Source organism: Pongo abelii, chromosome 11, assembly GCF_028885655.2.
Source record: "Pongo abelii isolate AG06213 chromosome 11, NHGRI_mPonAbe1-v2.0_pri, whole genome shotgun sequence".
NCBI lineage: Eukaryota > Metazoa > Chordata > Mammalia > Primates > Hominidae > Pongo > Pongo abelii.
The window spans coordinates 50,182,479-50,202,042 of record NC_071996.2 but is presented as its reverse complement, the minus strand read 5'-3'; the positions used below and the strand labels follow the sequence as shown (position 1 = coordinate 50,202,042).

The following is a 19,564-nucleotide window of genomic DNA, read 5'->3' as shown; positions in this document are numbered from 1 at the left end:
AATAATGAGAGTAAATTTCTATTGTTATAAGCTACTCAGTGTGTGGTACTTTGTTACGGCAGCTCTATGCAACCAATATAGTGTGATTGATCCTGCCCTCAGCTGAAGGCTTGTATGTCTGTCAACACGTCTAACAACCAGTACATGATCCACCCAAACAGAAGAGGTGTCTGCTACATTGCTGGAACAGGGTCCAAATGAATCCTTGCTTTGCAGGTATTAACTTTTTAACTGCTGGGTAGTAGAGAAGTCAGGGGCATTCCAGGCTGGGATGCTGGTACAGTGAACACTTTAGCGGAGGGAGAGGGGAACTTAGAATATTGGCTACTTATCCTCCGGTATAGAAGCATTTCAATATTTTGTATACCTATGGGGTTATATCAGCGTGTGCCAGGTACATGCTGAAGTTGGTCCCTACCAATATATCTTTCCTTCTTGCCACTACAAATGACTCAAGAATTACCCAAATTGGGCCTATCAGAATGAAGCTCAGACTTCGATGTTTTTTTGGCTAAAGGAGAACATGCCTTCTTTTGGGAGATATAAATGAGAAATAACATGACCCCGCGTGCTGCTAGCTAGAGCTTTGCAACCTGGAAAGAAAGTAGCTTAAGGGGCCGGGCGCGGTGGCTCACGCCTGTAATCCCAGCACTTTGAGAGGCAGAGGCGGGCGGATCACGAGGTCAGGAGATCGAGACCATCCTGGCTAACACAGTGAAACCCCGTCTCTACCAAAAATACAAAAAATTAGCCGGGCGTGGTGGCGGGCGCCTATAGTCCCAGCTACTCGGGAGGCTGAGGCAGGAGAATGGCCTGAACCCGGGAGGCGGGGCTTGCAGTGAGCCGAGATTGTGCCACTGCACTCCAGCCTGGGCGACAGAGCGAGACTCCGTCTCAAAAAAAAAAAAAAAAAAAAAAAAGAAAGTAGCTTAAGGGCAGACCCAAAAATCAAAGAATGAAAGAACTGAGAGAATGGCAGCCAAATAGAACTGGAACTGATCATTTGCACCTAAGTCTCCCATCTTCTGGACTATTACTTATATGAATCCATAAATTCTCTTTATTATTTATGCAAATTTGAGTTGGATTTCCTTTTGTTTATAACTAGAAGTATCCTGACTAATACAGTCCTTGTGATTTTCTTGGTAGATATTTATTGAGTCCTTCTCTTTGAAACATTTTATTTTGATGTCTGCTACCGTGATTATTTTAAAATTACCTTTTACCTTTGTGTTCTGTTAATAAATACATGAGACACCAGCCATGCATTAAGCAAATAGGACTTTGCTGAAAGAATACAATAAGCCAACTGTATACTAAATACTTAGACTACAACTCAAAAGCAAACACACACACACACACACCCCCCTGCAATTTCCCCCACTGAACTCCCTGCCATATATAATAAGAGCTAGTTTGCATTATAGATGCAATAGATGGGCAGAATGGTACAAATGAATGGAAGGGGATCTGTAATCTATAGGGATAATAGAAAAATAAAGGAAGGTATTAATTTAAAGAAATGTGGTTTTGTGAATGAAATTTTCTTCTATAACAATAACTTCAAAAATAAATCAAATGGTAGTGCAAAGGCCAATTTAAATACAGAGGCTAGCAAAGGAATGGAGATGGAGAGAGATGAATAGAGGTGGCCAGGGGAAAATCATGAAGTTTAAACTCTTTCTTCTGTATCTCAGCCTTCAAAATAAATCTTTCTTTTGCAGTTCTGGGGGCCATTTCAAAAACAGGGTTAAGGAAGGGCAGAGACAAAGTACCAGTGTTCTCTGTGCCTCACTAAAAATGAACAATTTGAGTTGACTCAATTGATTTAAGTTATCTTGAATTACTGTTCATGCATTTGCATACTGAATTTGCAGCTTCTGCTTTGTACTCCTAATGGCAGCTGCTGTCTATACATTGTTAACAATAAATATTTAAAAATGCAATTCCAGATTTAGCCAGCATTCCACTTACTTTCAACTGATTTTGAAATTAGTATATTGCTTTCAATAATAAGGAAAAATGATTTTAGAAATAAAACTGTAAAAATGATAAACTCTTTTCCCAGTATGCAATCCATATTAAATTAATGGTGTCTGAAGAATACCAAACTGAGATTTTATCAATACATGCAGTACCACACATTTCTTATTTTAGTTGCTAATTAGTATTCAGGTGTGCAGTGGAATACATAGAATTAAATGCTAATGCTGCTTCATTTGTGATTTAACATGTACAAGTTACTATATGCTACATTACCCTGTCTATGCACATGTATAATAGTTGTTTTTTTCTTTGCAATCATAATATCTTCATGTAGTTATTTTATTCAGTCTTCTAAGGCCATGTTATGAATAAATCTTTTTGGTTTAAAAAATCATTACCTTCTGTAGTTTACAAATGAAAAAAAATATCTGAGAGTCATTTTTAAAAGGCTTCAATTGAGGACTTAGTTTAATTGACCCAATAGCAAGGAAATTTTAGTTTTTCTCTCTACTTTGTTTCACTTAATTTGTGATTAACAGCTACATAAAATTGTGAGCCACCTAATGGAAGTAGTTTTATAAATATTGCATGCCATTTTATGTTCTTCACTCTGTACTTCCCTTATAAAGTATTTTTATGTTAAAAATTTTCAAAGTTAATGTGCGAGGAAGTAACTAGCTACTTTAGTTAGTTAGATTTCTCTTCCCTGAAGAAAATTACTATAATGGTTACTTTTGCTAAAATGCAATTACTGTCATTGTAACAATCAATCATATTTTTTTATAAGAAACTTTAACAACTTTTGAATGCATTAAGAAAAGTAAATGAAAAAGACTCAGTGTGAAATAAGACTAGACACCCAAACCACCCCCTGCGACCCGACATTTGATAAGAAAAAAAATCTTAGCTACCTCTTTTGCAATACATTTTATTGCCTTATCTAAGATCACTGTGAAAGTTAAACTGTAGTAGTAAGCATGTTTCTCAGAGCATCATTGAAAAATGCTGTGTATATTCAACAACCATTAGCTATTATTGTTTCTGGTGCACACAGTTTAATCCCAGCCCAACAGAATCTGTAGTCCTCCAGTTTCACAAATTAAACCAAAAGACACCATTTGAAAAGGTTTAACATTTGTTTTACCCCTATAGATGAAAACATCTCTACATGAAAAATAGAGCTTAGGAAATATGAACTGTATTAGCTCTCAGCTTTAATAAAGAGATCACCAGTTGAGGTCAGCAGAAATTATTTGTCTCAAAATATTGTGCAGTCACATACCTTACAGGCAGTATCTCCCCCCCCAAAAGCATCTATAATAAATATACTAATTATGAAGACAGAATATTAAATATATTATGAGATTACTGCTACTCAAAATACTCTATTTCTCATAAAGTATTAGGAATATGGAAATAGGTGACTTGATCCATACTGTTATTTAATAACGTGTATCGACATGATGAATACTTTCATAAGTGACATTATTCAAAATATATCAAAGAATAATATGTTATGATTAAAATACATTATTTTATGCACTGTCGCACTGAACACAAAATTAATGCCTAGTAGCACAGGCAAACATAGCTCTGTTCTCTCTTCTAATTCATTGCTGCCCCGATCTCTACCCCATGTCTGTTTCTTCTCATTTTCCCTAATATATTTAATGGTAACTGCATCCAACTAATTTCTCCTAAACTAGACGCATGAGAAATATTTTCATTCCTTCTTCTTCCTTAGCTCTTTCATTCAATCCATTATTTAATTTCCATTCTAATTGGAGAAGTCTTCATTCTCCATTGTTTTCCTTTAGGCCCTTTGTCTACAACCTTCTATAAGTCTTCTCTACAACCTATAAGGTCTCAGTGTTACCAGTCTCTCTCATTTGTCACAACCCTTTTCCTTGCTTCTGGAGTTATCTTTCCAAACTCCTTGGCATGACATATTGTTCTCATCCCATTCTGTCTGATCTCACCCCTATCAGCTTCCTGGGCACTCCTACCCACTGTCCCTTGTCCTGCCAGTGACCTAGTTAGTTCAAAGAGCTCTATAGTAGTGGATGGTGCTTTTTCTTCCTGGAATACCCTTTTCTAGGCTTCTGATTAGAAAATTGCTATTTTTTCCATAAATATCTCATCTAAAAAGCCTTCTCTGACACCCTCAGGAAAATGAGATGTGTTTTCTTCTGTGCTGTAATAGTTGTTGGGACATAAGTGGCTTATAGCACTTTCTGTGTTTCTTGAATTTTCGTCCACCACTCTGTGAGCTTATCCAGGGCAAGGACCTGTATTACTCTTTTTAGTATCCCTAGTTCTTAGCTCAGTGCATGACATAAGATAGCCCATCAATACAGAGTGAAGGAAGGAGGGAATGATAAATCCTTTAGTACTTTTAGTTGTGAAATGGTTTCAGTACTTTATTACTTCTGGATTCACATTCTGTCTGGAAAAAAAATCATTAAGAAAAATAATCATTTAAAGTCATGCTATAAAAATTAGTTTTTACCAATTTACCTAAAAGTAAAATCCATTACAATTAGAGGCCATTCTTCACTGTTAGAAGCCTCTCCATTCACATAAACACACACACATATAAGAATATGAGAAAATTCATATAAAAATATGAGTTGTGAATGACCAATGTGTAACAGCTGCATGCATGATTATTTGTTAATAAAAAAAATCCCGAACAAAAGCAAACCACTACAAGATATCACTTGGACATTAGATTTCTTTTATTTCCCTCAAAGCTAAAGCTGGCTATAAAGAGTTCATCTGGTGGCAATTTTTTGAATGTATTTTAAATTGGGATAGTAGTAGACGGAGCTATCTATAGAAAATTGCATTTTGTTCTATTGCCAGTGTGTGTTTCTCTCCTTATATTCCATCTGTTATCAGAAAACTAATAAAGGTGCTTCTTTATGCCACTGCCATGCTTTCTAGAAAAGGGAAAATAACAATGTAAGTGTCAACATCCTCCCTCTCTCAATTAAAGGAGGCCTTACAATTATTTCCCTTAAAGTACATTTGAATCAGATACCAGTCATTTTAATTTCACCAGAACACTCATGTTCTTTAAGGAGTTGCTCTTCCCTCATGCCGGGGGTTTTGGTGGAAACGTCAGTCTTAGTGAAGGGCCAGCTTGTGGCTGTAACAATGGGCAGAAGACCCAAGCCTGTCTGATCATGGTATCTCTTCCTTCTGCCTACAGTGTTTGATGCAAGTGGTGGGCGCATGACCCAGACAGGACAACTTAGAGTCCGTTTGTGAGGAATGTCAGTGTGTGCATGTGTTGGAAGAGAAATGGCTTATTTATTTTTGCATTTCAAGATGTAAAGATGCACACTTGGGAATATGGGCACTTAGGTTTTCCTCCATGTGAAGAGAGTCCATTTGACATAGGAAAATGTGAACCTTACACACACTGATAAGCAGAGGCTAGCATAGTTGGGATACTGCCTAATCCTAATGATACAATTTGTACTCCTGAACTGAGGCTATGCCTGAAGCAAGAGTCATCCTTGAATTTCCAGGCATTTGGGCCAATAAATTTTCTTTTTGCTTAAGCAAGTTTGAGTTGGAGTTCTATCACTTGTAGCCAAAATAGTATACGTCAGAGAGGAATTATGCTGAGAAAAAAACAAGTGTTAAGAATCCTTAAGTGGCCGGATGTGGTGGTTCACGCCTGTAATCCCAGCACTTTGGGAGGCCGAGATGGGTGGATCATGAGGTTAGGAGTTCAAGACCATCCTGGCCAACATGGTGAAACCCCGTCTTTACTAAAAATACAAAAATTAACTGGGCATGGTGGCACGTGCCTGTAATACCAGCTACTCGGAGGCTGAGGCAGGAGAATTGCTTGAACTGGGGCCCAGGAGGCGAAGGTTGCAGCGAGCTGAGATCACACCACTGCACTCTAGCCTGGGCTACAGAGCAAGACTCCGTCTGAAAAAAAAAAAAAAAAAAGAATCCTTAAGCATGAAATTTAATGTTAAATGAAAAGTACTCATAATCTGTCACCAACCCCTAAAAGGAATAACTCCCAGATGTGACAATAAAGCAGGGGAAAAGCTTCTGGACACAAACTCTCTGATCTCTCTCAGTATTTCCCATACTACAGCACTTGAAAATTCTAGTGAATCATTTTACTTTTATATATTCCTGTTTCAAATACTACTTTTAATTGATTCATAGTAAGAGTTCTAAGAGAGTATGCTGGCTTTGGACCATGTCAATTTCCTCAAATTCCCTTCTTATGTGGTTTCAGGTTAGGGTTGGCCATGATAATTATTTGGGCAGGGTTTGGAAGTAGAGGGGAGCCATTTTTAGGTTTTGAAGATTGCTGTCAGGCAGGTGCAGTTGCAGTTTGTGTGCGGTGTCACAGATTTGCTGCTGGCAAGGGGCAGCTGCTGGGCCCACAGCTGCTACAGCTCTCATTAGACTCCTTCGGATTCTGAGAGTCATGGGCACATACAGCTCTATGCTAAAGGATGCTGGCCTATCCCACAAGTCACCCAGTCATTAGAACTCGAGGTAATGAGTGATTTGGTGAATGTTTAGTTTCTCCTAAAAGATTCCCGTATGTCCTTGGTCTCTCCTACTTAATACCCATCTTCTCCTCCTGACTGCTGGCCCTCGGGCTCAGCACCAGACTTAGAGGCAACAGACATCCTCAACTGTGTAAGGGCTAATTTCTCTAATAAATGAATTTCTTATTCTCTGTCACTCATATTAGCCCTGCTTACCTGATTGAACCCTAACTCATACCCATGGTGGTCTATTTTTCATTATTAATTTCTGAAGCCATATAAGATTTTATCTATTACTGGAAAGCAAAATTGATGAGGTTGAAATAATTAAGGCTTTCTACTCAGGCTGATTAGTCTTTACATTCCACCTTTGCTACCTATCTGTGTGGCTTTGGCCAAATTATTTAATCACTTGATGCCTTAGTTTCTTCAGCTGCAAAATAAGGAAGAGTGTATGTCTAGCAGTGGGATTGCTATTAGGGCTCACAAGGAAATAAACATTTGTTTTGCCACTAGGTTATTGTTCATTACTGCAGCCTCAGTTATCTAGCACAAAATTGCTACATTGTACCTACTCTTTAATATTTTCTAAAATGATGCATAAATGAGTATGTGCTTAATACATGTTAATCTTTTCTTCTCATTTATTTAAGGAGTTGTGATAAATTATTGTTCAGACAACATTTAGTCTCTTCTCCCTCAAATACCTCCATAAAAGAGGTACATTTCCCTATCCCATTGATGTGGATCTTGACCATGTACCTTGCCTTTGCCAATAGGATGTTAGAGCATATGATGTGAGCAAAGTTTTGGCATATGCTTCCACACTAGGATTATTTTTATTTCTCTTCTGGCTCCACCAAGGTAAGTATACACCCCAGGTAGTCATACCCCTTCAGCAGTGAAGCAGAGTAGTCCTGGTCCAGTCTGAAGCAAAGACACTTCAGCTAACCCATAGACACATGACAAATAATCAATGCTTATTTTTTTTTGATTTGAGTGTTGGGGCAGTTTGTTAAGGAGAAATAGCTATCTGTTACAAAAGGGTTTAATTGTAAAGATAAAATCCATACCTACAGACTTAGCATGAAAAAGAAATCTTGAAACTCAACTGAGTCTATGTGTCATTATAAAATAGAGAGATATATTTGAACAATAGCTTAAAACTATCTTTGACCAGATTAATCCTCCACTAATATAGTCTATATGGGCCAATTATGGTCATTGTCCTAGGATAGCTGTAACAGTCATTCAAAGAGCATAAAACTTGGTAGCTATCCTCAGAGTACATGAATATATCCTCAAGAAAAATGAGTCTCTTATTTTAAAAAAGTAGTACCTTAAACAAGAGCCCTACAATAGGCTTATTATAAATAGGTTAATTATGTTGCTTTTCATTTGGACGTGGAGAAAGAATTCTGCAATACTTAGAGAATGTGACCTTGAAGAAGAAACTCGACTTTGTTTCCTCATATATAGGATGAGGATAATAACAGTTACCACCCAATGGAATTGTGAACCTTAAAAAGCGTGCATGTAAGGCTCTTAGCACACTGTCTGGCTCATAGTAAGCAGTCAATAGAGTTGGCCCTTGTTGTGGTTGTTACACTTGTGAGTGACAATATGCTTAGCCAAGAGACCTGGCTAATTCTGCCACTCTAAGCCATAATACAGCGATAGAGCATTCTAGCCTGGCTCTGTGGTAGAACAGGCAGTGTAACAGCAAGAAAAATTCAGTCACGGGGGAAAATCTAAGAGATCAACAACTTTGTCCTTCCACAAGGAAAAATAAAGTAGATTGTAGCTTTTTTTAAACAACAATTCTTGTGGAATCTGTTAGATCAGATTTCAGATTTTCCTTCCTTAGGCTAAGAGGGCCAAATACTTTTAGTTATTTTTGTTGTTCATCTATGAATCATCTGCACATTTTTAACATTTCCCATTTTATTTTGTGAAGACAATAGATCCAAGAAAGTCTGATCTGAAGCAACCACAGTGGAACAATACTGGTCTGGCAAAGAGTACATATTTTACTGTTTTATTATTTGATTTTATTCTGTCTCACAATCCTTGTCATTTCCCAGTGTATCTTCCTCCATTCTAAACCATGCCAATGGTTTGGTTGATGAGATTGACACTATTCTCAGTCATGGACTGGGCCTTTATTGCATTATTGATATCTCATCTTTGTGGCCCTCATGATTAGTTCAGAGTTAGGCATGTGACTCAACCTGGACCAAGGAGATCCTGAACCAAAGATTTGTCTTTGACTTTTGAAGTCTTTCTTTTCTTGGTTGGTGTGTTATAAAGATGTCAGGCTTGCAGCTGCTGCAGATGAAGCCACTAGGGGCAAATATATGGTGTTGAAGGATAAAATCAACATCAAGGAAGGTAAAATGTAGAAAATACAGATAAACTGGCTCATTGGTAAAATCAATGAAGCTGTTAAATCCAGCCTTCCCGAAGAAATTCAACTCCTTAAGCCTTACACATTTCTTTTATTATTTAAGGCAGTTTGAGTTGGGTTTTCTGTCATCTGCAACATAGAGTGATGTACTGACATGCCACACCCTTATTTATATGCCTAAACCTGAGGTGTTCAATAATGGTGATAAGAATCTTTTTGGGGGGATGGTAAATGAAAGTCCTGCTTCTGGCTGTCCATTTTTTCACTCTTTCTTTTCCTTCCCTTTGACTTAGGCTGTGTAGCAGAATAGGAATCCCTTAATTATATTTTCAAAACTCTTTCTTAAGAAAATGTGGTGTTAGATGCAAGATGAAAAAAGCAGAACAAAAAATCTACATACATACATACTCACAAATATAATACAAATATAGTTCTATAGAGAATACAGTGTCAACTATGTGGACACAGAAAGGAAAACATTATCTTTATGATAAAAAAATAAACATTTATTAAACAAATGCCTTCCTACCATAGATTTATTAAAATAGGATGTTGTCCTTCTTAGGCACGAAACACTCCTTATCTAGATAGTCCTTGTGACACTTATGTTACACTCATTTGTCACACAATCATTTCACTTAACAACTAGATTGTGATCAAACATTACAGCACATTAATTCCCTAGTGAGACAAGTTAGAATATAGTATGCCCTGCTGTTTTGTCACATTTCCTTCTTTTTATTGTAACTTTCTTTTAACATCACCAAATTTGGTGCTTTTTATCAAAATGATTGACTTCTTAATTGGAAGATTTGTTTGATGGTTAGGCTCCATATCTTGAATCAGAGAGCTTTGCTTAAGATTTACAAGTGCCTGTGAGTGGTATTGTCTCAACTGGCCTTACATAACACACATATTAGGTACAGTGTTTCTTATTCCTGAAGCTGTAGTTAAAAAACAAAGGGAAAGTGAAAGAAAAACTTGCCAGTCTTGAAGGTAAATGTAAAATGTCTTATTGATTTCTATGCACTAAGCATTATAAGTTTTATTGTTCCTATCGTGATATACACCTTTAAAATAGTTAATTGTCTTTCTGACAAAGCAAAAGAAATGAGTTATTCCAAGTGGAGGATTAATAAGGCTGACATTAACAAGCATTTCAAAATATCATTGACATGTTTGGTTTGTAAAATCCATGACTAATTTTGTTGTTTTTAACTGTTTTGAGCGTATGTTTATACCTCCAGGAATATGGAAGTGATGGAAATGCTACAGGGGAGAAAAAGTAACAAAATAGTATAATGCATATATCTTCCCAATAAGTGACATCATAGCTAGAGTGTTTTTTAAAATTCGAGCTATTTTTAGTGTCTTTGACCATACATGGCTTTTTAGGGGTATGCCTCTTACTCTGCAGGTGGGGGTGGGGAGGGCATTGTGATAGGAGAAGGATGGCAAGAGGAGGGGCAAAGAGTGGGGAATTTGCTCTGGGTTGGTTCAACAAGGAGATGAGGATTCTGTAGCTTTCTCAAAGATGACTTTTAAAACATTGATGATACAATGGAACCACTGTTATAACATGGGTATCAGATACAAAATTTACATTCATAACTTAAGGTTTTTTTCCTGCATTTTAGTGAGAGAAACTCAAGGTCACTATTTGAATTGAAGTATACATCTAATCCATAGTAAAATGAAACAATTAACTGCAGGATGACACATTATTTTGATTCAACAGGGATGTTAAGTCATGTATCTTGGCACATTAAATCCTAGCAAATGAGCATTTCTTTTTCTATGAAGATATTTGTAGTAATATACTCAATTATAGATAAGATGCTAGACAATTTTTTTTTTTTAAATTTCTTCTTCCTTGCCAAAAATTCACAGCAGAAGCTCAATAGATGCTGTGTGCATGAAGAATGCTTATTGAATACCCACTGAATTTACTATGGTATTTGCAACAGTATATGTTTACCAAGGTTATAGATTTGGTTCTTTCCTGATACAAGTATTTTATTCCACTTGTTCTGAGCTTATATTATGTAAAACACACACACACACACACACACACAACCACACACATCTTTAGGTACTTTATATATCTACAGGAAACATTTTACATATGGCTTTTTTTCCCCACTCAGTGTTAGGTTTAACAGTTGTTTTTAGATGTTATTAACAGACAAATTAAAAATTCAAAAATTTAACTGTGGTTGGTGTTGGAGAATACTTTTAATATATGCGCATTTAAAGTAATTATCAAACATTAAAATCATCTTGAAAAATATGAAATCTATCATTATTTTCCACAAATTTGAAACATTGCCAGAACTTTAGCTCATTTTCTATATTCACAATTAAATATGTTTAAGACTTTTAAGGTGCCTGAACAGATTTTATACTAGTAACTTTTCATGGGCCTTTAAGATTGCAAAATCTTTTTATTTTTCCTTTTTTGTTTTTGGAAGAGATGGGGATCTCTTTTTTTTTTTGCCAAGGCTGGAGTACAGTGCTGTGATCATAGTTCATTTGCAGCCTCAAACTCTTGGGCTCAAGAAATCCACCTGCCTCAGCCTCCTGAGTAGCTGGGACTGCAGGCGTGCACAACCATGCCCAGCTAATTAAACAAAGAAATGATTTAGAGGTGGAAGCTTACTGTATTTCCCAGGCTGGTCTTGAACTCCTGGCCTCAAGCGATCCTCCCACCTCAGCCTCTCAGAGTCCTGAGACTGATAGTATGTTATTGTATAATTTAATAGTACATTATATAATTATAGAACATAGATTCTGGGACCCTAACCCTAACTTTGTTTAGGATATTTAAGCTCTCTTCCTCAGTTTCCTCATCCGTACAACAGGAATAATTGTATACTTGATTACAAGGTTATTCCCAGGATTAAACTGATAAATGCAAACCACTTAGAAATGTATCTGGCATAGAGGAGGCTTGATAAATGTAAGCAATTTTTATTATTGTTGATGTTTTTTTACCCTCTCAATGGTTGATTTAAAATGATCCTAGTTAATGATATTACTTTATTGTGTTTTCAAATCACAATATGTCACAGCAAATAGATATTAAGAGTCTCAAGCCATATATTATTCCATTTAAATGAAAATTTCAGAATATCTAATCAATACTTTCAATAACATTTTCTATTGCCTTATGTAAAGAAGACAATTAATTAGTTAAATTAGTTAAGATGAAATTTCCTTCATCGATTTCACTAATATTCTGATGAACTCAAAATGAAGTATTTAATATACATGTTACAGAAAGCATATAATTCTAACAATAACTTTCTCATTCCTAGGGTTCTTGTGATGTTTAATTAGTTAACATTTGGAAAGTGCTTTGTGGATTAAAAGTGCTACATAAGTGCTAAATCTTCATTGTTAGTAACAAAAGATCAAGTTTGAAAGAGCACATTAAGCATATTGTACAAAAATTGTATTTTATTGTAATGTTTTCTCTTCAATTTTGTTGAAAACTGCCATTAAAGTTTATTCTCCTAAGAGATAAAAGCAGAGCACTCTTTTTTTTTTTTTTTTTTCCAGACAGAGTCTCTCTCTGTCACCTAGGCTGGAGTGCAGTGGTGCGATCTTCCCTCACTGCAACCTCCGCTTCCTGGGTCCAAGCAATTCTCCTGCCTCAGCCACCTCAGTAGCTGGGATTACAGGCATGCGCCACCACGCCCAGCTAATTTTCGTACTTTTAGTAGAGACGGGGTTTCACCATGTTGGCCAGGCTGGTCTAGAACTCCTGACCTCAGGTGATCCTCCAGCCTTGGCCTCCCAAAGTGCTGAGATTACAGGCGTGAGCCACCACTCCTGGCCAAAAGCAGATTACTCTCACTGGAAATAGTGCAGTTAACCCAGTGAGAAATGATGGAACTTTGCTTAAGCCACCTAAAACAAATTCCTTCATTTTCATTATCAGTGAAGTAAAGATATTCATACTCAACCCCAACCTACTTAATGCAGACGTGAAAATAAATACTCTTGTAAAGTAATGGTATCTTTGAGCTCTTTGCAGGATGGTACTATTAAATACATATTTATAACTGTTATGATTATTGCTCAGTGACACCACATTCCCAGTGTACTGGGTGCAGGGTGGTGAAGCAGAGAGCGTCTCTGCCCATGGCACTGATTCCAGGGCTAGGCAATCCTCTTGCCATCATCCTTTATTCTCCCAGAAATGAGAAAAGTAGAAGAGCACAGCAAGCTGGAGAATCCCTTAGAGACCATCGAGCCCAACCTTTCAGTCCTCAGACACGAGTGAAATCCATCTTGGAAAGAAAACCGTAATTGTATGCTTTAAGTGGGTGAACTGTATGGTATGCAGATGACGTTGCAATATAACTTAAAAAAAATTCTGCATAACGTGTGTGTGTGTGTGTGTGTGTGTATGTGTGTGTGTAAATGCCTGCTGCCTTGGCCATTCCCTAAACTGGGTGGCAGACTTACTTCACCAACCCTGTTCTCTTTCCATTTGTGGTCTTTGATGGATTGTGGAATGCAGTGATGTTGGTCAGATAAGAATCCCAAATGATCTCTTCTTTCTGAAGAGCTAATGGCAGACAATAATGAAAAGTTATTTAGATTTTTTTCTTTTTCAGATGGCATTAACTTTTCAGGGGTTCTGAGGAGGTCTTATTGACTCATTAGACTGTCATTTTCACACTTTTTCCCAACCCAATTTCTTACCCAGTCTCCAGCTGGTGATTTCTGACATCATACCCTGGAGGTCCATTCCTTTAGCTCAGTGGTTCTCAACTGGAGATTCTTTACAGGACATTTGGAAATGAAAGGAAACATTTTGGATTAGTACAGTCAGTTAGGGTGGGGGACAGGGACAATGAAGACTATCTTGCATGAGCCGTCAGTTACGCGGAACGACTCAGCCCATCCCCAGCGTCAATGTTGCATGTGGTGAGAGGTACTGATAGTCTAGCTTAAGGCTTTGGTTTCTTTTAACATGTAAATACCAGAGTTGTCATTGTCACTCAGAATTTACCCTAAGTTTCAGATTCTTTCCTTACAACTAGTTTTGATATATAGACTGGTAAGAGGTGGTGAAAAGAGCACATATATCTGAATTTCCCAGAGACGACGTTCTTATGGGGGCAAAGAAGATGGGAAGGGAAGAATCTGTGGCAGGCACTGCTGGCTGGCCAAACCATAGCAATTTCCAGTCCCCCTTCTCTCTTGTCTCCTTTCACTGGGAAGGCTGGAAAAGACAATGTACTGCCTCAGCTTTCCTTTTAGATGGATGGCCAGGTAACAGAATGCTGACCAATGATACATAAGTAATAGCCTGCTTGGGGTGGGAATAGAAATTTCTGGTAAAGTACTACTTTCCTGATAAAAGGAATGGCTGGTGTTGTCCCTTTCCTTTCTTCCTGCCCTGACTATGGATGTGATGTCCAGAGCCACCATTCAAACATAGGATAAAAATCATGCAGAGGAAAAGCCAATACATTGAGTATGGTGAAAGGGCAGAATAGAAAGCGCCTGGGTCCCCAGGCATACTTGAGCAGCTGAGCTAATCCTGGCAACTGCTACTCTTAATCTTGCTATGTAAGAAAAAGAAACTCTGTTCATTTGAAACATGTAGCTAATCTATTTGTTGAAGCTGAACACATTCCTAACAATACAGAATTGGAGGAAGAAACTGTATATAGGCATAATTTTGCATATATCTATACTTGGTCCTCTTTCCAGAATATTTTGTCAATCAAGGTCACCCTACTCAGCCCCCTGAAAAGTAGCCAAACCTGACAAGGTTCTCATCATATATCTACACTTGGTCCTCTTTCCAGAATATTTTGTCAATCAAGGTCACCCTACTCAGCCCCCTGAAAAGTAGCCAAACCTGACAAGGTTCTCCTTAAACTAATTTCAACATTTTTTGGGGGTTTACTACTTGAAAGACAATATAGCAAACATAAAAATCATAAGATATAGTCCCTATCTCAGTGAGCTTAAATTTTGAGACAAATAAAAGAGACAAATAATTTTACTAAATTATTTTGATCCAATCTACATTAGAACCCTTAATATCATCAATTTGAAAAACAGAGAACATGGTTTGAAACTGGGAGAGATTGGAGACAAGGAGGCCAGGTAGGAAGTTTCTGTTGTCATTTAGGCAATGGCAGTGTCCACAACACAGTCTGGCTCAAGAGGTGGCATTCACAGTGGCTGAACACATGATATAAGGTAGAACTTCTGAATTATCAAGGATACTCTCCTTTTTCATTAGTCCATTTTCACACTGCTATAAAGATACTACCTGAGACTGGGTAATTTATAATCAAAAGAAGTTTAATTGACTCACAGTTCTGCCTGGCTGGGGAGGCCTCTGGAAACTTGCAATCATGGCAGAAGGCACAGGGGAAGCAGGCACCCTCTTCTCAAGGCAGCAGGAAGGGGGAGGGCAGAGCCGCCAAACACTTTTAAACCATCAGTTCTTGTGAGAACTCACTGTCATGAGAACAGCATGGGGAAACCACCCCCATGATCCAATCACCTTCTACTAGATCCCTCCCTTGACATGTGAGGATTACAATTCAAGATGAGATTTGGGTGGGGACACGGAGCCAAACCATACCACCTTTTTATTTGAACAATTGACCTTTCAACTGCTTTCTCCCATTTTCATGATCTTGCTTGCTGGAATCACCCATTTTCATGTCAAAAATTGATCAAACAAACAAAAATGAAGCATCTTTAGTGTGCTTAGTAGGAAGAAGGGTTGCTTAGTGGTCAAGAGTGCAGACTTGGCAGGGCGCGGTGGCTCATGCCTGTAATCCCAGCACTTTGGAAGGTTGAGGCGGGCTGATTGCCTGAGGTCAGGAGTTCGAGGCCAGCCTGGACAACATGGTAAAACCCTGGCTCTACTAAAAATACGAAAATTAGCCGGGTGTGGTGGCACACGCCTGTAATCCCAGCTACTTGGGAGGCTGAGGCAGGAGAATTGCTTGAACTTGAGAGGTGGAGGTTGCAGTGAGCTGAGACTGTGCCATTGCATTCCAGCCTGGGTGATAGAGCAAGACTCTGTTTCAAAAAAAAAAAAAAAAAATTGCAGACTCTGTCTTCAAATTCTGACTTTGCTACTTATAAAGTGGATTTGTACTTTGGCAAGTTACTGAGCATCTTTGTGCCTTGGTTCTATCATTCAAAAAATGTTGATAAAATTAATCCCTACTTCATAGTGTTGTTGATGTGATTAAATGCAGTAATACTCATATATGTTAAGTAGGTAGTAGAACATTGCTGGGCATATGGTAAGTGCTCAACAAATATTTGCATTGTGTATACAGGATTGGATGAGGTCATAAGAAATGCAAGAGGAATGCCAGGAGTGTTGGGGCCATAATCCTGCCACTTAGGAGTTTAGTGTTATTGGGGAAAGGGCATGAAGGAGCAATCAATTTGTTGAAGTCACCTGGAAGAAGGGGCAGACTTGAGCTAGGTCTAATTGTAGCTGCTCTAACATATAGTATCTGATCCTGTATGTTCTTCAAGCCAGGCTTTCTACATGATGATTTTGAATGCTCACACACACACATCCCTGCAAAACTTCTCTACCACATGAAGCTAAGAGTGGAGCTGCTATGAGGGCTGAGTAATTCTCCCAAGGCAGTTCTGAGGTGAGCTTTGGACACAGACTGTCTGAAGAAGGCAGAGTAGGTACCATCTTGTTCTTGGGACTGGGGAAAGGAGATATGAATGGGTATTTTTTTCACATTGTTCAAAAAAAAATTTATGGTAGCTTACGTACAATATAATATGATAAAAAATAGAGGAAATTTTAGAGTAAAATTAAAGAAATAAGAATAGGAAAAGAAGATTCAGGATGGTTTAGGAGTACTTAAGGAGAATTTGCTGGACTGTTAAACTGGAAGGAGAAAATTGAACTAATTCAATTTTAAGCTAACAGAGAATTGATCAAGATACTTTACATGAATGGCTGGCCTTTGTCTTTATTTTTCTTCTCTTAACAGTGCCAATTTTTTTCATCAACAGTTTTTATAGTTTTATATAAATGCATTGTTAATGTCACTGTTCAGGAATGCATATAACCCAACATCAATTTGTTAATGTATGAGTTTTCAGAGATTGGATTACATCATTATACCCACATAAATATGTAAACTTCATGCTGCATTTATTTAACACAACAAAACCCAGTTACTAAAACATCTTTTATTACTTTCACTTTTCACCACATGATATTGTTTAGAAGAGTGTTTTGGTTCCAAGCACATAAGACGTTTTTTAAGTAAATGAGACTGTGTTTTTCTTGTGAGAATGTAGGTTGTCTATTTGGACCATTAGAAAAGTCACTCTTTGGAGATGAATGCTCTAATTTGAACAGGGCTCTGCAGGAACAGTAACTTGTTGGAGGTGGGTGCAGGACATCTTTAAGTGTTCAAATAGCCAAGGGTAGAGAAGTCCCTTCTTTGTATTTTCTCCTTTCTTTTGTCATCACAAACATGTTTGAGGCCATGAACAGATCCCATTGACTCAGCCACGAATAGGGGAGTTTGAACCTGTGACAGCCACCCTACCTGTTTCCACCACCTACATTTGTGGGTGCACATTCCAGGGCAGAGGAGAGAACACAAGGAAGGGAAAGCTGACTAATCGCCCATTCAGAGATGAAGCCATGTAGCCACAGAACTTCATTCTTTCTCTCTGGAAAGGCATAAAGGTGTGCTTCTTTGCAGCTTTGCATCTGCCTTTAGTTATTTGAAGCCAGAGAGGTTAGGTATTATAGGACAGAGAAAAGTGTTCATGAGGAATGGTGCAAAGCCATTGTCACTGGTGTATCAGAGAAATTATTTTGCCATGAATTGAAAAAGGTTCACTGAAACCAATTTTTCTTTTTAAAATGTTTGTCATTTATAATAAAATTTAGGATTGGCTTTTTCTGGTAACAGCAAAGATGTGGAAAAGAAGAATTTCTGACAACAAAAAGGCTATTAGGCAGACTTTTAATTCTACAGGTTTTTGTTTGTCTGTAAAATTCACAAACATGTTAATATTAATTCAGTTGGTGGCAAAATTGTTGAAATGGAAAACAAAAAGAATAATAAAACCAAAAGAGTAGTTTTGTGTGGTAAAGAAAAATATAGCTAAGAACATTACAGGTAATCAGTATGCCTTAGTTTTATAATTAACAATTTACCCTTCGATGTGCTTTAAAATACCTATTAATGGGTAGGACTATTTTAAAAAGAAAGAAAGAAGAGATTAACTCTGTCTTTCATTTTGATGTTATATAACAAAGATCCTTAAATTACTTTTATTCAAAAATTAAATGAAAATATGTGAAGCTTGATTTGCTAATGAACACACACACACACACACACATACAGAATTGCTCTTAGTATCGGCAGTTTCTGCAATTAACTGAGGATCAAAATATTTTTGAAAAACACAATAAAGATAATAAAACAATAAAAAATAACAAAAATACAGTATAGCAACTATTATAATACTTATGTAGCATTTACATTGTGTTATGTATTATAGGTAATCTATAAAGTATATGGGAGGATATACGTAGGTTACATGAAAATACTGTACCATTTTATGTAAAGAATTTAAGCATCAGAGGGTTTAGATATCTTTGTGGGTCTTGAAACCAATGCCCCGGGGATGCCGGGGATAACTGTGTGTGTGTATGTTTATATTTCTCTCTCTAGAGATATATAGAGAACTGATATATATATATATACAGGGAGAAACAGAAGGAGAATGTTACTAGTTTTTGTCTTTTTCTTCTTTCTTTGAATTGACCTCATCCATAATGAAAACTGGTGATTATGATGCTCAGCCTAACTCCTCTATTTAAATCCATTTATATCTAGGTTTGTAGTTAAAAAGGAGGAATGAATGATTAATTTCCTTTATTTTTAGGAATCAGGAATCATTGAAATTAGAAAGACGTATATACCATGGTACTCACATCCATCGCCAGTTTTACGACTATTCCCCATGGTTCTCCAGGTACTTTGCTCCAGCTCACTATGAATTATTTGAGTGATTGGGTTTCCCATAATTGACATAATAAAATATTTTATGATGGAGTGGGGGAAGACGTCTCAGCTGCTGGGCCTTAAATGGTATGGGAACATTTGAGTGTAGGTGAAGTTTTCTCTTCTGTGCAAAGATGAAAAGCTTTTTGATATCAGCACTGAAGGAAAGTTGAGTTTAAAAATGCACATGGTACTATGCAAGAGTATTCTAGGAGAATCAATGAGACGTGGTCGTCTCCAGGTATATGTGGCTCATAATCTAAAAGTAGAGCCTGCCCATCTCCAGCTATCTCTCAGAAGTGGTCAGTGCCTGGCTGGACTATGTCTGGAGGGCCTGGGTCATTATATTTGTGGCCCTGCCATCCAGCTTGTCTTGCAGAAAAGGTAGATATTTTCATGCTTATATCTAGTCATTATTTTTCTATTAGATGAATTTACTGTTAAACAGAAAGGTGTTCTCTAAAGCACTGCTTGTTATTATATCTCTCTTACTAGATGTTTATGAGTCAGAAAATGATTATTTTTTAAAATAAACTTTTATATTAAGTAGCTGCTCAGCTTCTATGCAGTTCTCTTATAACCAT

At 37.3% G+C, this 19,564-nt stretch overlaps 1 pseudogene; it reads right to left on the bottom strand.

Annotated features, from left to right (window-relative positions):
• LOC129057820 (large ribosomal subunit protein uL24-like) overlaps nt 1–18,941 on the bottom strand; it is a 31,753-nt pseudogene extending 12,812 nt beyond the window's left edge.
• Between the last annotated feature and the right edge of the window lie 623 nt (nt 18,942–19,564).